Source organism: Lissotriton helveticus, chromosome 7, assembly GCF_964261635.1.
Source record: "Lissotriton helveticus chromosome 7, aLisHel1.1, whole genome shotgun sequence".
NCBI lineage: Eukaryota > Metazoa > Chordata > Amphibia > Caudata > Salamandridae > Lissotriton > Lissotriton helveticus.
In genome coordinates, this window is record NC_136068.1 from 518,413,907 (window position 1) to 518,435,063 (window position 21,157).

Consider the following 21,157-nt stretch of genomic DNA (forward strand, 5'->3'; position numbering starts at 1 on the left):
ATTCTCGACCAGCTCGTTTGCTACGCGCAGATTTGCCTGCCTGCTTTGCGGTGCACGTTGAGCTATCTATCGCCGGGGCCCGCTTACTTGATTACCGCCTCCCGGTGGTTATGCTGAGTTGGCCGTTGCTTCTTCTGTCTCTTCTGGGCTGGTTGCTTCCAGTCGCTCGTGATGTCCTGCCTCCCTTTTCTCCTTCCTGGCGGGCAGTCTGATATGGGGGCTAGGATGCTCGGATGCTACGGCCACTGTTGGTCTGGTTCTGCCTATCGCTTGCGTGGCCGTGTTATCCTCCCGGGTTCCTCTTTAGTCACGCCGCCATCTTGGGGTCGCTCCTTTCTCTCCTGCCTCGATCGCCTTCTTCCCCGCCGTTGCTTCGTTCTTTGCCCATTTGGTCCGTTGAGCCTCTCGTGGGGTGCCGATTCGGTTCCTACACGCCCTCGTTATTTTTGGCTCTGTTTCTTTCGCGTTAACCTTGGATGCGCGCCGCTCGTTCAACTTGGGGGTCGGGAGCTCCGGACTTAGGTATCCTGCCTCCTTGCCATCCAAGCCACGCCTTAAACTCGGTTAAACGCGAGACCTATTGCATTGGTAGCGCTAAAGATTGACGGCCCTAGGACCCACACAAACTGCTGGGTAGTGGTCCTAATGGGGAGACTATTGCAGTTTCATAAATACTGTTGCATAACCTGATCAGATTGTTCACATAAATTGCCACCTCGTTCTCTTTAATATAAATAAAGGCAGGGTTAACGGGATGCCTTAATTAGGAGGTGATACACCTAGGCTTTGAATACAGAAGAGCCTCCCGGGGAGACTCATTCCTTAAACAACATGTGTGATCGCCGGTACAACTGCTGCTTGTGAGTCTTGGGCCGAGAACGTCCCCCCCTACACCGGGAGTTCGCCCACAGCGTGAAACAACCCCCTGCTGGATAGAAATCCAACAATAGAAAATGAAACACAGGACTAATGTCAAAGCAGATTAGAAAGTTTCTTGGTGCAAAATGAAAAGACACTGCTGCAAGAAAAAAAAAACTTCATTGACCATAATGCATTGCACATAAGAACGTTGGATGGTGAACATTAAAGTCGTGCAATAAGTGGAGCGAGCTGTGCAATGCACCACTACAAGGCCCATAGTGCAGTGCGAGAGCAGAAAGAGATGAAGGACTTGAAGCCACGGTGAGCACCAACATCGGAAGTGCATCCGAATCGCACCAGCAGTGACCAGCATCATCACATTCATCTGGTGCTTGCGTGCGCTGCTGCAGTGAGAGTGCACACGCTCCAGCACTGCACTGACTGCAGTATTTTAATTTTTTTGTAGGTAAAGCAGGTGCACAACTGGGCACCGTGGTGGCGTGCGCTTGCGGCTTGTTGCACGCACTGTTTTAACCAGATTGGTGTCACCCCAGACGGGGACGGGGTGACACCCGGTGCGGTCCGCACCCCCTAGTGACGCCTCGGTGATGTCAGCGCAGGCTCCTAGTTTACAGTCCGTGTCCGCAGATTCCAGGCTGAGGGTCGCTAGTTTGATGCTGTGAGCAGCAGATTTCGGACTCCGGGCTGCTCTCTTTCTCCCCGGGTTGAGCGCCGCAGGAATCTGTAACCCGAGCCAGGTCGGTTCATTGTGTTTATTTATTTAATGGTCTTTTAGGGAGGAGCGTCGCTGTTTTCAGTGCGGTTTGCCCAGGTTCGAGCACACAGAAGAGGGAGGGGCGTGTTTGTGATGGTGGGAGCTTTACTCGAGCATCCTCAGCATCTTTAATCTGTGCAGGCATGACGAGGACCTCTCGGAACCAGAGCGCGTCCCCCAACCAGTCGTGACGTCAGATTTTTGGGAGAGTGGCTCCCTTGAAACCTATAGGGGTTTTATGTTTGTTTGTCGGGCGGCGCTGGTTGTAAGGACATTGATATTCCTATTAAAAATGGGTTAAGGCCCATACCACATTTGAAGAGTTTCCTAACCTCTCGGCCATCCGAAACTGACGAATTCTGCAGCTAGGTTTGGGAGTTTCCTAAGGTATAGATCTAAAGAGCTTCATTACTCTGCAGGCTGGCATTGGCTGCTTCACACACACATACCTTTTGGCTCTGGGAGCTTCCTAACATGCCTAGTCCGCTTGCTGACCCTCTGCAGTTTTGTAAACTACTCAACCCTGGTACCACGGCTGGGCATAGCATTCAAGTTTTATTATGTCATGTGTGAGAAGCGTATGCAGTATTTTTTCAGTGCCTTCTTGTACTTGTAGTCTTGTTTGCTTACCTCTTTTATAGTTGCAAGACTACAAATGCAAAGAAAGAAAAACTCTGGATGTGCGACACACACCTGAAATGTGGGAGTTTTTTAATTGGAACTTGTAATGTGAAAAGCGTTCAAGTGACTATACCATGCACTATAGGAACAGTCTCACGTGAATGAAAATATTAACTGGCCAAGGCATGAAAATCTGTCCAACAGCGTCCCTAAATTAACTTTAGTGAAATCCACGGTTTAAGTATTTTGCTATATTTGAGGATTGCAGTATGGCAGATTGTGTTTTGAAAGTTGAATGCTGGTCCCTAACATATGAGCAGCAATGCTTAGGTTCCTTGACCAGGGTAGCCCCCTCGTATCCCCCACCTAGGGAATAGTGCATACATTTCTTAGATATGAGGTTCTGTTTTTGAGTCCTATAAGGGTTTGTGTATGAAGAAGAGGGCCTTAAACAAATGTTTTTTGTTTAACTCAATGCCAATATAGAAATGTAATGTTCACAAAGACAGAGATGGAATCCTTCCTTTTTGGATTTAAAATTGGCATGGCTGCCACCTTTTGAACCATCTTTATTTTTTTAGTGAACTTTTAATGACAGTTCAGGTAGATAGGTTTACAGTAGAGTAGCCTCATAGAGAAAAACATTAACAATGTGCATGTGATAAGACAAAGTAAAAAAGTATATAATACGTTTCTTAGTGCGTAGCTGGACTATACCTTGCCACGGTTTTAAATGCAAAAACAATAAGGTGATGGATGAAATGCTTGAATTAATTTCTGGCAATCGTTTGGGCCGCATCCCAATATCTTTTTTTGCCTACTATGCCACCACAGTTTGGAATAAAGCTGTACCTGACTGATGAGCCCATAAATAGGGCAAAACCGGTCCTTGGTTGATTGTGTTCCGGTTGAGGGAGGACCTGCTCAGCAGTTCGGGCTGGACTGTTCCAAATGGAGCAGGTTCCACAGTTTTGTTTATGACAAGGTCTAAACTGAGGTGACACGGTGTGCAAAGTAACAGTCGATTCGGATGCGGCCCAAATAATTACCAGTAGCTCAGATTAATTCAAGCATTACACCCATCACTTTTTTGTACACTTTGCTGCACTGTAAAAGCTCATCAGGCCCGTATATGATCTATAGTCGTCACAGTTCTGGGAAAGCATATAAATTACATCTTGCCCTGATGTGGTCTAACACTGCAACAAAGCATGGGCACGGGTAGCCTCCCAACCCTACTGTCAGTCCTGAAATGCTTTTCAACCACATAGCAAGGCCTGGGGTTGGTGGTGGTGTGGGGCTTGGATAGCTTCTTGGCCTATAGCCTGAGTACCCTAGTATGGACGCAAACACATGGGGTGCTTCTCCAACCCTGCAACCAATCCTGTGGAGATTCTCTGTCTTATATTCATTCCTAAAGGGCATGAACACATGCAGCCTGCGTTGGAAGCTTCTTAACACACACACAAACATTTAGAGATCTTTGACAATGTGTTTCACAAGGAAAAGTGTAAAGTGACAAGATCACCACCCATGCAAATGTTCTGCTTGGAAGTCTAAGTTTGTAGGAAATACTTATCTGTAAGGATAATATTTCACATTCCTCACAGAATTTCTATATATGAAACAGGGTAATTGGTACTTTTAAGAACCTTATCTTAAAACTTTACAGCGTCAACACATCATGTTCTAGTTGCCACACATCATTTGAGAGCTCCTAGGTGCATTCTAGCTCCGGACTCTAATAATAGTAAAAAATAATTTATGGACTGCTGACGTGGGGTGGGAGGGGCAATAAAGTAGAAAGAGATCTTCTGCTGCCAGAGTGTTTTCTTGTCTCCTAATCTGCATCATTCATCATTGGAGGGTCTATGTCCATCAAGAGGGATTTCAATGATCTTAAGTTGCAAGCTTCCCTCACCAAATCAACCAATCAATCAAAAATTTAGTTTATTGGTTGATAAAAAACCACAAATGTAAAACCAATATAATGCATATAAAATCAATAAATCTGTCCTTCAGGCCTTGTAAGCACCAATGTGACCATCACAAGCGCATAGAGCCAGACCCAAATACATGCCATACACAGACAAATAAGCTAGCAATCAATTTGTCTCATTGTTCAAACAACAGCATAACAATGTGGAAATTTTGACTAATTTAAAACCATTGGCCTTCCTATATTGTGTAAGTGGGCCCAGGGAAATCACAGAAAGTACATTACTAAATACGGAAATAAATATGTGATCACAAAGAATCGTACAGGCTGGAGAACATGCAAATATCCAAGGCTTAATGTGCAAGGGGGCAAAAACGGTGCAAATATTTTTGAGACGTTACCTCATCTCGCGTCCTCTGCCAAGGATGATCGCACAAAACATTGTCAAAATGTTTAATGCGAACATCAACACTACTGTGCAAAAAGGCATTATCAAGGTGCTTAAAAAGTGCATTAACACAATTGTGCAATGAGGCATAGGCAGTTTGAACCTATTAAAAAGCTTCCTTCCACCTGCCGTGTGAAAGTTTATCTGCACAATGCTTTATCAAAAGGGCCTAGTGCTCTGAGCTTGGAGCAGTTGTACAGCATACATAGTGCAGCTGTGCAAAAAAGCATTGTCAAAGTGTTTGGCAGAAGCATTGACAGGACTATGCAAAAAGGCAAACTTGTATAACACTCATTTCAGCCTCGTCGGCTTGGTTGCGTGGGGCAAATATTGATGCAGCTGTGTAAAGGTAGCATTTACTGTGCAATCAGAGCATCCAGTGGTAAGCAGAAAGGAGGCCATACCTCACGATCGTTACCTGACCGATCTTTTAATTGGTGCTTGATAGCGGTGCCAAGGTAGGGATCAATAATTCTCTTTTTCTATCCCTAGCAACCCCTCATTAATTAAGTGTTCTATATAACCCTATCTAACCCATGGACAACATTCATGTTAGGATTGTAATCTGTTTGTTCAAATTGCAAAAAACTGCACCAGTCGAATGTTCAGCATAACATTCTGTGGATTTATAACCTCTTTGGCCGCAATCCAGCAGGTTCGAACATCTAAAGCTAAGAACTCCTTATACAGTAATGACCGCCGGTGTATTAGTAGATTCGAGCACACACCCAGTACATGTACATTTTGCCTGATGACACAAGAGGCACAATGCATCTTGCGTTTGGGAAATCTTCCTCCCACTTTGGGACAAAATCGAGTGCTGGAAGGGGTCCAAGTCACAACTTTATCAGTTCCCTCTTGATTGTCAATGAGAGTGCTGCCTCGAAACAGGACTGTTCCTTGCTTATGTTATATGAGTTTATTATGAACCACCCATGCAATCGTTTTGTCAGTGTAGCTTTTTCTTCCCAGCTGCTTTTCTGCTGAATGCATTTGTTCACAAATTCCTTTAAAGTATAGTCAATTCAATAAACTTTATTCGGTTTAAAAGTGTAATTTATTTATTTATTTAAGAAGCTTATAAAGCGCGCGGCTACCTCCAGCGGGGGTGTCCCGGCGCTAAGATTACAGGTCAAATCGCAAGAGAGGTTACCAGGTTCAGAGCCATCCAAAAGACCAGCAGGGAAGCTTTAATTAAGTTAACGTTTAGGAAACAGCAAGGTTTTTAGTTTGCGTCGAAAGACTTGTTCTGATTCGATGAACCTGAGGTCCAGAGGAAGACTGTTCCAGAGCCTGGCTGCAATAACGGTGAAAGTTCTACCACCACTGCGGGCCAGCCTGAATCGGGGGACATTCAATAATCGGAGGCTATTGGATCTCAAATGCCTCACTGAAGAAGATATCTTGAGTCTTTTGCTCAGGTAGGCCGGGCAAGTGCCATGGATTGCCCGAAAGGCAAGGATCAGAATCTTAAAATCAATCCGTCTAGCTATAGGCAGCCAGTGTAGCTCATCTCGGTAACTTCTGACTGAGTTGCGAGCGGGGATGTTACCAATAAGCCTTGCTGCTGCGTTCTGAACGATTTGCAATCTTTCTATAAGATATAGAGGGGCACCTGCATATAGGCTATTGGCGTAGTCGAGATGTGCCATAATGAGTGATTGAACAATCGTTTTGCGGGAGGACTGAGGAAGATAGGGAAAGATCTTCCTTATCATGCGAAGTTTATTGAAACAGGCCGTTGATACTTTGTTAACCTGGGCTTTACAGGAAAGGGTACTGTCGAATAAAAAGCCAAGATTACGGGCAGACTGCACAGGTATAGGAGGGGGGTTCAGGACAGTGGGCCACCATAAGTTAGCAGGTGGAGTAGACTTCTGGCTAAAAAAAAGGACCTCAGTCTTGTCCGTATTTAGAGCCAAATGATTGGTAGCCATCCAGGTGCAAATGTTGCCCAGGCAGTTTCTGAAGTTGGAAAAGAGGGAGTCAGAGTGGTCTCTGAATGAAAAAACAAGCTGAGTATCATCAGCATAGGAGACCACTCTGACCCCCCAGGACTCAACTACCCTAGCAAGCGGGGCCAAATAAACATTAAATAATAAGGGGCTCAAGGCGGAGCCTTGAGGCACTCCACACGTGAGGGGTTTATCTTCTGATTCAAAAGGATGCATCAGTACCCTTTGGGTTCTACCGGATAGAAAGGATTTAATCCAGGCTAAGACTGTGCCTCCAAACCCCAGTTGGTGTAGTCGGGCAGTGAGTATGTCGTGTGAGACAGTATCAAATGCAGCGGACAGGTCGAGGAGAACCAACATGGCCTCCTCACCCCTGTCCACTGATTCCCTAATAGTCTCAGATACCTCTAGCAGCGCGGTCTCGGTGCTGTAGCCAGTTCTAAAACCGGACTGAGTATCGTGCAACAACTGGTTAGTTTCTAAATATTGAGCCAGCTGTTCCTGAACCACCTTCTCCAACATTTTAGCAGGTTTGGGCAGGAGCGAAATCGGCCGGTAGTTGCTGAGTTGAACAGGATCAGCGCCCGGCTTCTTCAGGATGGGAAGTAGCCTGGCATGTTTCCAGACCTCAGGAAAGTGGCCGCAGGCCAGGGAGAAATTCCAGATGGAAAGGAGAGGGTTGATTAAAACAGGGGCGAGGGTGCTCATAATTTTGGCAGGGACTGGGTCTAATGGCGATCCCGACTTGACTTTATGAAAAAGAGGCAGAGCTGTTTCGGGAGTGAGTAAATTGAAAGAGGTAAAGGAACAGTGTGAAGGATGGGGAGCAATGGTCTGAGGACTAAGTGCAGAGGTATCAAAGGAGGAGGAGAGTTTGATTATTTTATCCTGAAAAAAATCTGAGAGGCCGTTGCAAAGGGCTTGGGTGGGAACACATTGAGTTTTTAAAGCAGGGGGATTTATAAAATCCTTCACAATGGTGAAAAGGGTTTTGGAAGAATTTTGCGCCTGATGAATAAGTTTTGAAAAGTGGGCTCTCATCGAGGAGCGTTTGAGTTTTTTAAACTTATTTAGGGCATTTTTGTACGTGGATTTGGCAGTAGGATCGTAGGTCTGGCGCCATATGCGTTCCAGCTGCTTACATCTGCTCTTTTCCTCGCGTAAAGCAGGGGAGAACCAGGGGGAAGAAGGACGGGATCTGGCGGATGCCAGAGGGGTTAGCGGGGCAATATGATCCAAGGCAGAGATAAGGGCAGAGTTATATCTCTGCCCTTATCTCAGCCATAAAAGTTACACAACACAAATACAATATAAGTGACCGTGCATTGTTAAAAAGATATCCAGAACAGCAAAAACACGTGAATAAATAATTAAAAAACCTAGGAGACACTCATTACTGGTCCATATAATGTCTACAGTTGACAGTTGCTTCTAAAAAACCCACAATAAAAAATATACAGTCCTCTTTCAATAATTGGAGATACACCAATGCCGGTCGAATCTGCCTGAAGTTCAATCTTTTTGAAGGGGGAACCAGGTAGCTTTTGCGAGGGAATTCATACAGTTGACATAAAAACATAAAATGCAGCATGTCCTGAGGAGACTTTCCGTCGCAGCCGCAGGGAGCTGCCACTGTACCTGTAGTAAAACATTTAGGTCTGGAAAGCAGGAAGTAAAATAGGTTCAATCGAAACCTGGTTAAAAGGAATATTTTGTGCGTGGATAATGACCCCATAAGATAAGGCTCAGCTCTCGGGCTTGTTTTCGACTCTTGGTGTAATTCAGATGATGTTTTCATTTGCAGATTAATACAGGATACTCGCTATAATTACGTGAGTATTTTGTGATTGGAGCATCAATATATTTGTTTGGTGATGATGTCACTTGTGAATTTGTTACACTGAGTGGATTTTATTGATTTGTAGGAGGTGTAGGTGGTGAGATTAATTCAGAACACCTGTGAGTATAGTTCCTGATTATTAGAACATATGTTTATTGACTGAAAGAGATGTTGACATTAGGACTATATGCATTTTTTGCGTGTTTGTTTGTTAGGTCTCGCCTGTCGATGCGCATGCGCATCGAGCTTGCGAGACTATTGCGGTTTAAACAGAGCTTACCGAGATCAGGCGATTCCCAGGCGATTTCTTCCAGTGCACGTGAAAGCGCCAGCACAATGCCACCAGCCGCTTGCCTCGCGTTACCACATCAAAGGCAAGGCGGCCTCGTCTCAGGCCCCTGCTGCTTCACACCCTCATGCCGCTCTCCCCGCTCCGCCCCCTCCCCTGCCCGCCGTGTCCGCTTCACTTTGACGGCCGCGGGCCGTCTCTCGTGTTTCTGCTTGTTTCCTTTTCTCTCTCGGGTCCTAATCCCCGTCCATTACAAGCCTCGCATATGTAGTGTTTATCGACTACCATTATAAAGATCCTGCACGCAGCAGTCTCTTCGGGGACATGAGCAGCTAAGAGGCTCCCTCTATTGCAACCTTTCAAGAGCTTGCCGTCGGTTTTGAATTTGCTGGGTCCTTTACATTGTGGCTGCTGCTTGTTGATAAGCATTGTCCCTGTAGTGCAACATTGCAGCTCCTCCCTACTGCTTGGTATTGATTTGGGCCGCTTTCCTTTGCTTGCGGGTCGTCTCATTAATTTATGTTTCTGAGGCTCTCACCACAGCCTTGAAGCCCTTCCTCAGTTGCCTGTTCTGCAGGCTTCGTTTAAATCGTTTAGCCTTTGTTTACCACATAACCCGAAAGGGGGCATGGGCTTCTTGTTGAGCTGTTTGGACCGTAGAGTTCAGAAGGGTTGAACTTGCAGAGTGCGCGCTTTGGCCCAGACTGCCAGTCTGCAACGAGTGAGGCTTGTGCTCTTGTAAGCTTCTGAACTGGATGCACCAGCCACGCTTTTATTTGGCGGTTTTCTTTCAACCACAGGACTTAAAGATTTCTTGTTTTTTTTTCTCAACGCCCGTCTTTGTTACTGTGCCCTTCTTTATGCCTGTGACCCGTCTCACATTTTATATCCCTTCTAGTTCACATTGTCTTTTCTTTTGTTCTGTGCCTCTTCCTTCACCTACTCGGCGCACAAACATGTTTTCTTATTGAAATTGACAACACAGGCGCCGTCAAAGTTTGCGTGCCGAGTACACAACAAAAGAAATGTGCGAGTGCGCCATATCAAAGCGGAAGCATCCATCAGCTGCTCCCGGCAGCTGCTTTCGCCTCTTTCACATAGTACCCCGGCCATGAGGAGGGAAAGGAAGGATCCGTCACTGTTAACATCCCTGTGGCTCGGGTGAGGAAATCAGTCCCTATTTTAATAACTGTAGAAGGCTTTAAAACGTGTGTGTTTGCTTAATTAGCGCTTGTGTTCTCAGCGGATCGGCGTTAACTGCTTTAAACTAATGAGGATCATCTGAAATCCCAACCGCTTGCAGCTTGTTTTCAGCCTATCCTCGGCCCTCCCCCCAGCCCCTCTAGCCTGGTTTACTCTATCGGCAACCAAACACAGCAGTTCCTAATTCACCCCTGCCATTGCTGCTCCTTCTCGTGTTGGTTTCATTCCTCCCCTGCCTCCTCCCAGCTGTTTCTGATTGCTTTACCACCCCCTGGCACACCACTCCACTTTTTGTCTTGCTTTAATTACCCCAACATTCCTCCCTCGTGTTTCTTGTTTCCAGCATCTGTAGATATTTCCTCTTTTAAAAACACTTCCTCCCTGCTCTACAGTCAGACACACGCCGTGCTTCCTGGGACCCTTTCCTAAGGTTTGATTTTTTTTCCCTCTTGCAGGCTGCAATAATTATTTCTAAATGTTATTTGAGTACGGTAAATGTAAATTTAAACACTCTAAGATAAACAGCGTTTCACATTGCAAAAACGCAAACAGAGAAACAGTCCGTCCAAAGAATCGTTGAGTTTGGGGCCAGATACATTTCCTAATATATAATAACTTTCAGGCAATTTATCTTTACACAGCACCCATATTTGCATTATCTCATGAGTTCAATTGAGTAATTTAATCAATACTGGCGGTCAGTTCACCTGCTTAATTATAGCAGCCTTTGTCGTCCCCCTCGCTAATTTTTAAACGTTTATCCTTAGAGCTTGGAGAGTTTTCACTGAGAAATGGAGCATTACTTGCTACAAAATGGTTACAGAAAAAGTGACACGCAGTCTGTGTCGGTTTTCTATTGCGCTACTTTTAAATCTGGGTCTTTATAACCCTATTGTTGACCCTAAATAGGAAAATCCCATATTAATGTCCTTGTTGTATCGGCTTCAGCTGGTGTCCATGGAATTCTCTGGTGTTGCATGTCACCAGCAAATTTTCCACGATTTGTGTCAATGGCCATATAACATGTAATGCCAGACAACTGAAATGCTACATTGGATTATGTGAAAACAGTTTTAAATATGCCCCACTTTGTGTAATTCCTGCAAATCTTGGCAAAAGGAGGCTAAACAGTTTACTTCAAACATATGCGTGAATATTGAGTAAGACCAGGTCCTGAAAACTGACATCCATGCGCAGGTGTGTTACATACAGAGAAAACAATAAATCTTTTTTGAACTGATCTTATGAATATAACAAAGATGCAGTGGCCTCACTTCTCCTTCTTCCACTGTTAACACAGGACTCATCATAAAGCTTTTCCAGTTTATAGCTGCAGATTCAAGAAACAATCCAAACAAGAAACGGAATATATTCGACAACACTTTGCCTTCTGTCAGCAGAAACATTAATTATCCAGTGCGGTTCTCCATGTCTAAGTAACTCACTGTATCCGCACAAAGCTGAGGTCCTACGAGCAATGGGCATTAACTGCCATCGCACTACCTCACTCTCTCTATCTACCTCACTAACTCACTCTCTCTCACAACCTCACTCTCCCTCACTACCTCACTATCTCTCTCTCTCTCTCTCTCTCACTACCTCACTCTCTCTCTTTCTATCTCTCTCTCACACACACTCTCTCACACACACTCTCTCTCACACACACTCTCTCTCACACACACTCTCTCTCACACACACTCTCTCTCACACACACTCTCTCTCACACACACTCTCTCTCACACACACTCTCTCTCTCTCTCTCTCTCTCACACACACACACTCTCTCTCACACACACACACTCTCTCACACACCCACTCTCTCACACACACTCTCTCTCACACACACACTCTCTCTCACACACACACTCTCTCTCTCACACACACTCTCTCTCTCACACACACTCTCTCTCTCACACACACACTCTCTCTCTCACACACACTCTCTCTCTCACACACACACTCTCTCTCTCACACACTCTCACATACACACACACTCTCTCTCACACACACACACACACACTCTCTCTCACACACAGTACAGCCTTCTACCGCCACCACTCTACCACTCTCTCCACCATCACTCTACCACTCTATCCGCCACCACTCTATGTGCCACCACCCTATCCACCACTCTATGCACTGTACGCCACTCACACACGCAACGCCACTCACACACGCAACGCCACTCACACACGCAACGCCACTCACTCACGCAACGCCACTCACACACGCAACGCCACTCACACACGCAACGCCACTCACACACGCAACGCCACTCACACACGCAACGCCACTCACACACGCAACGCCACTCACACACGCAACGCCACTCACACACACGCAACGCCACTCACACACACGCAACGCCACTCACACACACGCAACGCCACTCACACACACGCAACGCCACTCACACACACGCAACGCCACTCACACACACGCAACGCCACTCACACACACGCAACGCCACTCACACACACGCAACGCCACTCACCCACGCAACGCCACTCACCCACGCAACGCCACTCACCCACGCAACGCCACTCATCCATTTGCAAAACAAAAAAGGTCAAACTCTTCTATTGCGAGACCTATTGCATTTTCAATGCTTGTTTATGTTTTTGTATTAGATTCTGGGGCATTGATACCCCTCGCATTTAGCCACTTCCGGCTGGAAGTCCATGGTAATGTGGTTTTAAATTAGGATGAATCAGTGGTGGTGAAAGTCACTTTTTATTGGACACATTGGTTGTTGGGGATGTGTGTACACCATTATATGGAGTTTGTTGGCTCACATTGTGGGTGCGTTTCACTGGTTTTGTTCTTTTGGGGTGAGTAGACGATACCATATATGTAGGGATAATAAGGATATTTCCTTTTTACATTATATATATATATATATTCTATTTTTAGATATATATGTGCAACTTTTCGTCCTGATGATGGTCCTGAGGATCTTATAGACCGACGGGGGACCGAAACTTCGACGCTGAACATCGTTTTGCTCATACATTAATTTTTTGTGACTCTGAATTTGATGTATTGTAATATGAAAGCTCTGTTATGTATGGTATATTGATTTTCCATACTGAAAGCAAAAGGTGTTATATACTACTACTAATTGTGTTTGGAATCTTAGTAGTATGTGTGTTGCCATGTTGCAATTAGAAAAAGAAAAACAGCACAAAATTACAAATTAAATATTTTTGTGGTATCTGTGCTAATTTCCCTGCATTGGTGGATTTATGATCACTGTCATGACTGTTTGAAAATTGTAATTATTCTTAAACAATTCCTTGGGGGACAATTTGTATTTTTGTTATTAATAATACCCAGTCCCCATGGGATTATTGGGTGGCTCTATTGTGATTAACATATGAAGCTATGGCCAGGCTTTTAGCCTGGTACACTTGAAGCATAGCTCCGGTGGGTTTCTTCCCTAATTTGAAAGCAAAATTGAAGACTGCTGCATTTGCCCTGACAACATCCCCTTTTTTTTCCATACTAGTGGGCCCCAATTAAGCTTGTTGTCGAAGAGGACCCCTAAATATGAGAACACATTTGTGTGGGGAATTTTTGAGTCTCCCACTCTAATTTGAAAGTTCTTCTTTGCCGGCTGCCCACTTGCATAACGTAGGATTGGGCATTATTAATTGCCAGATCCCTGTCAGACATAAATCCTGCGAAGGCGGTTAGCAGTAATTGTAAACCCCTTTCGGTCCTGGATATGAGGACCGCGTCATCCTCTAATAACAGCACAGGAATCCCTCGCCTTCCTACCCTTGGACTGTCAGCCCCAGATGCCTGTAAAACGTTATCCAATTCATTAATATAAAAGTTAAATAAAAAAGGAGCCAGTGTACAGCCTTGCTGGACTCCCTTCTTTATGTTAAAATCCCTTGTAACACGCAGGTCTTGTGAGAACCTAACATTGGCTTTGATTGACTTATGTAAGTGCTCCAAAAAATGTACACAACTGGTCTCCACGCCCATTGCCCTCATGGACTGCTAAAGCTTATTCCTATTGACACAATCAAAAGCTGATGACAAGTCCATGAAGGCAAGGTGAATAGTCCCAGGGCGAGCGACAGTGTATTTACTCAGTATTAGGTAAAGTTTAAAACATTGGGCAACTGTAGACCGTCCCTGTTGAAACCCATACTGAGTTTCTGACAGTATCCTCTTATCCTCTGCCCAGGATGATAGTCTTTGAAGGAGGACCCTACCCACCACTTTTACCACTGAGTCTATAAGTGAGATGGGTCTATAACAGCTAGGGCTGCCTCTATCACCTTTTTTAAAAACAGGAACTATTGTAGAGGTTGCCCAGGACGGAGGGCATCCGTACTGAGCCGCTGCATTAAAAACGGACTCCAATATCAGCGCCCAAAAGGAGGGGTCTGCCTTAAAAACAGTGAAACAGTGGAAACCACCCCCACACACATACAAGGAAATACACTGGGCCTAATATTCGCGGCGGAAGATCTAATGACCATGGATACAATTCTTCCAGTAGGTTGGTCAGACCATCATCTCCTTCTATTCAATATCCACACCCTGACTAACACAGGACCCACAAGTGTACAGGCCAGAACCTTTATTGGTCGTGATTGGAAGGGCCTGTTGAAAAGGAAAGAGGAAGGAAAGTTTGACTTTCGTCATGTTGGGACCTCGTTCAAATCGGAGAGTGATGTCACTACAAATTATCTATCATTATGCAATGAGATAACTAAGAAACTTGATGATACTATACCCCTGAAAACAATCAGGAAAAGAGGAAAACCCTCCGCGCCCTGGTACACGGACAAACTGAAAGAATTGAAAAGCGCCTGTAAAAAGGCGGAGAAGCTCTGGAGGAAAAACTACTCGGAACAGGAGAAAGTGATGTGGAGGCTTACAATCGTACAATATAAGAAGGAAATTACTAGAGCCAAAGCAAGCCATTTCGCAGACCTAATTCTCAAAAGCTCTAATAAGTCTCGCGACACCTTCACGATTATCAGAGAGCTATCTCATCCTGCTTGCGCTGACAGTCAAATCAAGCCCTCACAAGAATTATGTGACGGCTTAGCACTATTCTTTCAGGAAAAATCTGTAAAATTGTCGAGGGAATGAAAGGTAATTCTATCCCCACAATACAGGACAATAGCTATCAAGAGAACAGAGATAAGAAGGTGGAAAATGCTAGAGGCCCTTCTCCAAACGCCATCTTGGAACATTTTGAGGTCCCTCTAGAACAAAATTTTTGAGAATAGCCCTTAACACGTCATCAGGATCCCCTCTAGATCCTCTACCCCATAGAATAGTTAAGGACTTTGGAGATGAAATCTTCCCAGTGCTGCATCAGTTATGTAACCAATCTCTCTACACAGGCTCCGTACCTAAAGACTGGAAATTGGCGGTTGTCACCCCACTACTAAAGAAACCAAACCTGGACCCTAACTGCCAAAAGAACTACCGACATATATCGCTCCTACCATACCCGATAAAGATCATAGAGCGATGGGTCAGTAGATCCCTAGCCCTCTTCCTAGAAACCAACAACATCCTGGAAGAGGAGCAATTTGGTTTCAGACCAGCCCATGGAACTGAATCAGCCTTACTGACAGTTCTGGATGACCTACGAATGAGGGGGGACAGGGGAGAATCAGCAATCTTAATTTTGCTGGACCTGTCCGCCGCATTCGATACGGTGAACCACGACATCCTGATAAAAAGACTGAAGGACATTGGAGTCTGAGGAGTCGCGCTTGACTGGTTCCGCTCCTACCTGACGGATAGATGGCAGGCAGTAGCTATCCCTCCTTATCAATCAGAGTTTATTAAAGTTCCACACGGGGTTCTACAGGGGTCTGCAATCATCCCCATACTTTTCAACATATATATGCAACCCCTGATGAGTATCATCAAAAGTCACGTCATTAGCGTGACTAATTACGCAGACGATACACAGTTGATGATCTCTCTTGATGGAGCTCATGCAGACTCACTTGAGACCTTCCACACCTGCATGCTGGAAATGTCACTCTGGTTAAACCAGAACTCATTACAATTTAACAGTGACAAGACTGAAATCTTGCACTGTATGGTAGGAAGAATCCCCAAAAGCTTACCTACAGACTTCTGGCCTCAGCTGTTAGGAGACTCGCCTACCCCAGTGAAATCAGTAAGGAATCTCGGAGTTACTTTTAACAACAGTCTGAGCCTAGAGACCAACGTCAACAAGCAGGTCAGCAGCTGCCTTGCTTTAATGCGAGGACTGCGAAAGATGCTACCTCTCCTGCCTTCACAGGACAGAGCCAACATAGTCAGGAGCACCATCCTCAGCCGCCTGGACTACTGCAATGCCCTTTTACTGGAATCCCCTGCCTATCTTATTTCCAGACTTCAAAGTATCCAGGCGGCTGCAGCTAAACTGGCACTCTCTCTAGAACGAAGATCTTCTACCACTCTCGCTTTGGCTGACCTTTACTGGCTGCCTATACACCAGAGGATTTGTTTCAATCCCTATGTATTGTCTTTAGGGCAGCTCATGGGCTAGGCCCCTGACCACTCCAAAATAAATTTAACTGGTATGAGCCTACCCGGTCTCTTCGATCCTCATCTTTAAACCTTATCAGCATACCCAGGATCAAGAAAGCCACCTGCGGTGGAAGACCTTTTAGTATAGCTGCAGCTCATTTGTGGAACAACCTTCCTACTGACATCAGAAAAACAAACGAACTGATGGCCTTTCGAAAAAAGGTTAAAACATGGCTCTTCCCAAAAATCTAATCGCTCAGAACCTTAGACCACTGCCCTCTCTGTTACACAGGTTTTCTAAGCTATATGTACTCAGCGGCAGGATGCCCGTAGGGTTGCAGAGCGCTCTATAAATGCTATAAATAAATAAATAAAAGATCTGGGGGGATCCCGTCAGGACCGGGTGCTTTTTCAGCAGTTAGATCTATTCTGCCTTCCTGAATCTCACCCCTCTCAAATCTTAGAGCTGCCTTCTGAATACCATGAGGAGTTCCTTGGTTGTGCTCAGGCAGGCATTCAAACATGAGTTCAAAATATGATTCCCACTCTTCCTCTATTATGTGACAATTGAGCCCCCCCCCCGTCCTGATCAAACAGCGGTTTGTTGATCACACTCCAAAACTTCGAACTGCTTCTGAGAGTGCCAGGATCCAGCAACTCCCCCATGCTTCCTCCTTCAATGTACCCTTTTGTACTGCGAGGGCCAACTTGTATTCCCTACGGCAAGCGATAACATCGGCTTGCACTCTTGGTTAAATGCCAGACCTTCCCTAAGCCTCCTAGCTGCTTTAGAGCAGTGGGTGTCGAACGATCTGGGGCCGGCCAAGTATAGTCACTCTTATTCAGTTACCATAAGTCTAGGATGCCAAGATTCAGTATACTTTCCTGTAGGTATTTGGCAAACTTACCTTTCCCCCTTGTCAGGTTTATATCTGCACAACAAGTTTAGCCAGTGATCCCCCTGGGCACTCCCCAGTCGATGACAGCACTTCATGAAGGCCCCTTGCCTGGACACTGATTGTTTTACCAAGGCAAATTCCAATCTTACTTCGGTGGGGGAGGCTGACTTTGGAATCTGAAACGCTCCTTTATACGTTTGTATTGCAAGCTTCTCCAACACGTCCGCTTCTTCCCCCAGCATTATTTTGCCTCCATATGATAAAGTTGGAATCCGTTTTGATTTGATCATTATCAGTGCCTTTAGATTGTGGCCCTACAGACCTTTCCTCAGGTTTGAGAAGACAAAGTTTAGGGTCTCAGTTTTTGCAATGATAACCTTTTTTGTGCAGCAAAGGAATTTTGCGAGTCCAATTTCAACCCTAGGTACATGTATGTTGTAACTTCGTCTATGTTGGACGCATTCAGCGACATTTCCCGTTTTTTGCTATTCTTCGTTTCAGCGGTATAACTTTAGTGTTTTTGGAGGTTGAGTTCGAACTGGTTATTTACTGAGTACTCAACAAGCCTGTTGATCAGCCTTTGAAAGCCCACACGAGTATTGCTTAATGTTGGAAATGGGGGCCTCTGGTTGGCGCAGGTAAGTACCAGCGACAAGCAGGGACCCTCACTTCCAGTCAGGGTGGGAGATTACCTCTCAAGAATAACCCTTGCTCACCCTCTAGGTGCGTGGCGCGAGCAGACAAGGCTAAACTTCGGGGCGCTACAGTTCAGCATTTATGAACACACACAGCAAATCCAATGATCCCCCCCCACAAATGGACACCAGACTGTATGTATATCAAAAATACGTAACTTTATGAGAAGAAAATATGGATATGAGGCAGTGCCTTATCACAAGACCAATAGAACACGCAAGTTGAGGCCACAAGATCTTTACATAGGCAATTGTTCTTTCAGCAATACTTTAAATTACCAGAGTTCCTTTAGGAATGGTTATTTTGCAGGTTCCCACACTTCCTTCCGTTCTAAAATACTTAATACAGTGTTTCAGTCCCTTTGGTACAGGTTGGAGCAAGCTGTACGCCTCTTAGCGCTCCTGTGCGCTTCATATGGTGCGAGAAACCAAGGCCCTACCGATGCTCACGCATCTCGCGGTACGGGGCGTACGGATTGAAAGGCTGGTAGACAGGAGTACGCGGCGTACCGTCCAGGTGGTTCGCAGCGCACAGCTTCCTTCTCTTCAATCCCAGCGTCCTGTTTAAAAATGAGGTGCAAAGCGCACAGTCTATAGTGTGCGCTGCGTACAGTTCGTTGGGAGGAAAGCGTACCAGCAATACAATGCGTTCAGTTTTAAATGCACCCAGGTAGAGATACGCGACGTACCGTTCGCCTGGGTCTCAGCACAGTTCAAGATTAACCTGGTGTACGCAGCGTACAGTCCTGGTACGAGTGGTACTAGTAATTACAGTGCAGGACAGTGGTACGCGGCGTACAGAGCTGACGGGGAAAACAGAACGTTGCGGGCCCCGAGCCCGTTGCAGACAATTGATGAAGGGCGTACCTGGAAAAGCGTGGAGCAATTATTTAGTTTTCCCTCGTTGGAGGGGGACGTGTCGTAGGCTGATGGTGCGCTTGGTACACGGCGTATCTTCAGGTCGTTGACTCAACGGACGGGTTCTCACGGGTAGGCGCGGCCCACGACCTTCAGTACGGACGGTACTGGGGGGTCACTTGAGGGGGCGGCGCGACCTGTATTATGCCTTGGGAGGCCAAGCGGGGCGGCCGGGTACGCTTCAGACGTACGGGCGGCCGTCCAGGCGTGGATGGCACTCCGGAGGGAAATTCCGGGGGGATGGGCGAGAGAGCACTTCGGCACGCGCCAGTGGCAGGTGGGGGCAGAGGAGCAGGCGGCCTGACCCGAGGGGCAGAGAGCGGCTCTAGCAGAGCGAGGCTCTCAACGGGTAGAGGGCAGGCGAGCTCCCGAGTGCCACGGCCCTAGGAGGGGGCGAGGGGGTGCAGTCCCAGCTCCGGCGGGAGGAACACACGGCTCCAGTCAAACAGACGAGCGAAGACACAGGGAACCCACTGGTCCTGGGGTTCCGTTCAGGGGGCAAGCTTAGACAAGCCCTTGGAGATAGTTCTCAGCACAATAAAGCAAAGTCCTGGTCAGGGCTTCTCCTCTCCTTCCTCAGCAAGGCAAACAGCAGATCAGTCCTTCAGCTTCTTCTTGGGGCCTTCTGGTTGGGCAGAGGTTCGTTGTGGGAAAACAGGATCTGATTTCTTAGGAGCAGGGCTCCTACATTTATAGTCAGTTTCTTTTGTCTTTTCAGGCCAGGGGGGGCTTTGCATAGTCCTTTTCAGCACTAGAGCACTTTGTTGTGCAGACTCTGCCTTCTCCTTTCAGTGTGTGGGGCAGGGACAGCAGACGCTCCGCAGGAGGTGGAGCCAGCATTGAGAGGACAAGTACAGTCAGGAGCACTTTGTTGACAGTCTTCCCTCTTCCTGGGCTAGGTGTCGGGCAGAGTCATCAGTCGCTCCCCAGGAGGTGGAGCCAGCATTGTGGTGGCAGAGCACAGCCCTATTCAGAGTCAAGGGGCACTCCCACCACCCACTCTGGTGTAATCCCTCCATTTACCACCTGTCATCCCCAGACCTGTCACTCACACAACCCAGACAGCAGATACACATCCTGGCAGAGGCGGGCTAAAATGGTTAGGCAAGCAAATGCTAACTTTCTAAAAGTAGCATTTGCAAACACAGGATATTAAAATAAACTTTACTAAAATAAGTATTTTATTATTCTGAGTTCAGGCATACTAAACTTAACTTTCTACCATGCTCCCTGAGTTTGTTGGGATTATGTAGTGTAATAATTCCAGCAGCCCATTCTGGTCTATGGAGAGTAGGTAGCCTTACAATAGTGAAAAACGAAAATGGCTGCAATTCACTATTAGGACATGCCACACACATCAGGGCATGTCCTACCTTATGCTACAATGCACCCTGCCCTTGGGCCTACCATAGGGGTGACTAGTATGACGTTAAGGGAAGGTTTAGGGACTGGCAAGTAGGTGTACTTGCGCAGTTAGCATGACAGTACCAGACTGCACGCAGGTTCTGCAATGGCAGACCTTAGGCACATTTTACTAGGCCGCTTCTGTGGGTGGTACAACCAGTGCTGCAAGCCCACCAACAGCATTTGTATTTACAAGCCCTGGCACTCCTGGTGCATTTTACTGGGGACTGACAGTAAACCAAATAAGCCAATCATGGAATCCAATCACATATACACTTTACAGTAGGGAGAGCATATGCACTTTAGCACTGGTCAGCAGTGGTAAAGTGCCCAGAGTCATTAAACCAACAAAAACAGGTCAGAGAGAATATTGGAGGAAGGCAAAAAGTTCAGGGATGACCCTGCAGAAAGGGCCAAGTCCAACACAACCCCCTTCCAGCCAAAACGCAGGGTAGACCAATCACTACCGTGATGAGCTTCCCTGCTTAGGGCGATAGAACATGGACCTGGTCCGCAACAGCAGGGGCATGTTCCAGTTCTACGCCAATCTGAACCTATTTCAAATCCTCTGTTCATACTCTCAGGGTCCACCAAGCCAATCCATGGGGCACCCTTCTCTTCCTCTGGGGACACCACCGGTGCAGCCTCTAACCTTAACTTGTTCACAGGTGTGTCCCAACATACAGTCATCAAATCACAGTGGCCACTGACAGTAGTCAGGGCTGAGACCCAGGCCTCATGCCTCTCAGGGCTCTCAAACCTCTGTGGCCTCAGAGAGCGGGAGGCAG

General features: G+C 46.3%; 1 protein-coding gene across 1 annotated transcript in view; it reads left to right on the plus strand.

The window, feature by feature from the left end:
• The first annotated feature begins 1,347 nt into the window (after positions 1-1,347).
• Positions 1,348-21,157, plus strand: part of LOC144768697 (uncharacterized) — a 116,664-nt gene continuing 96,854 nt past the window's right edge. Inside the window, exon 1 of the mRNA XM_078652558.1 lies at positions 1,348-1,619. The gene's annotated coding sequence lies outside the window, so the exon portion shown is untranslated. The remainder of the gene's footprint in view (positions 1,620-21,157) is intronic.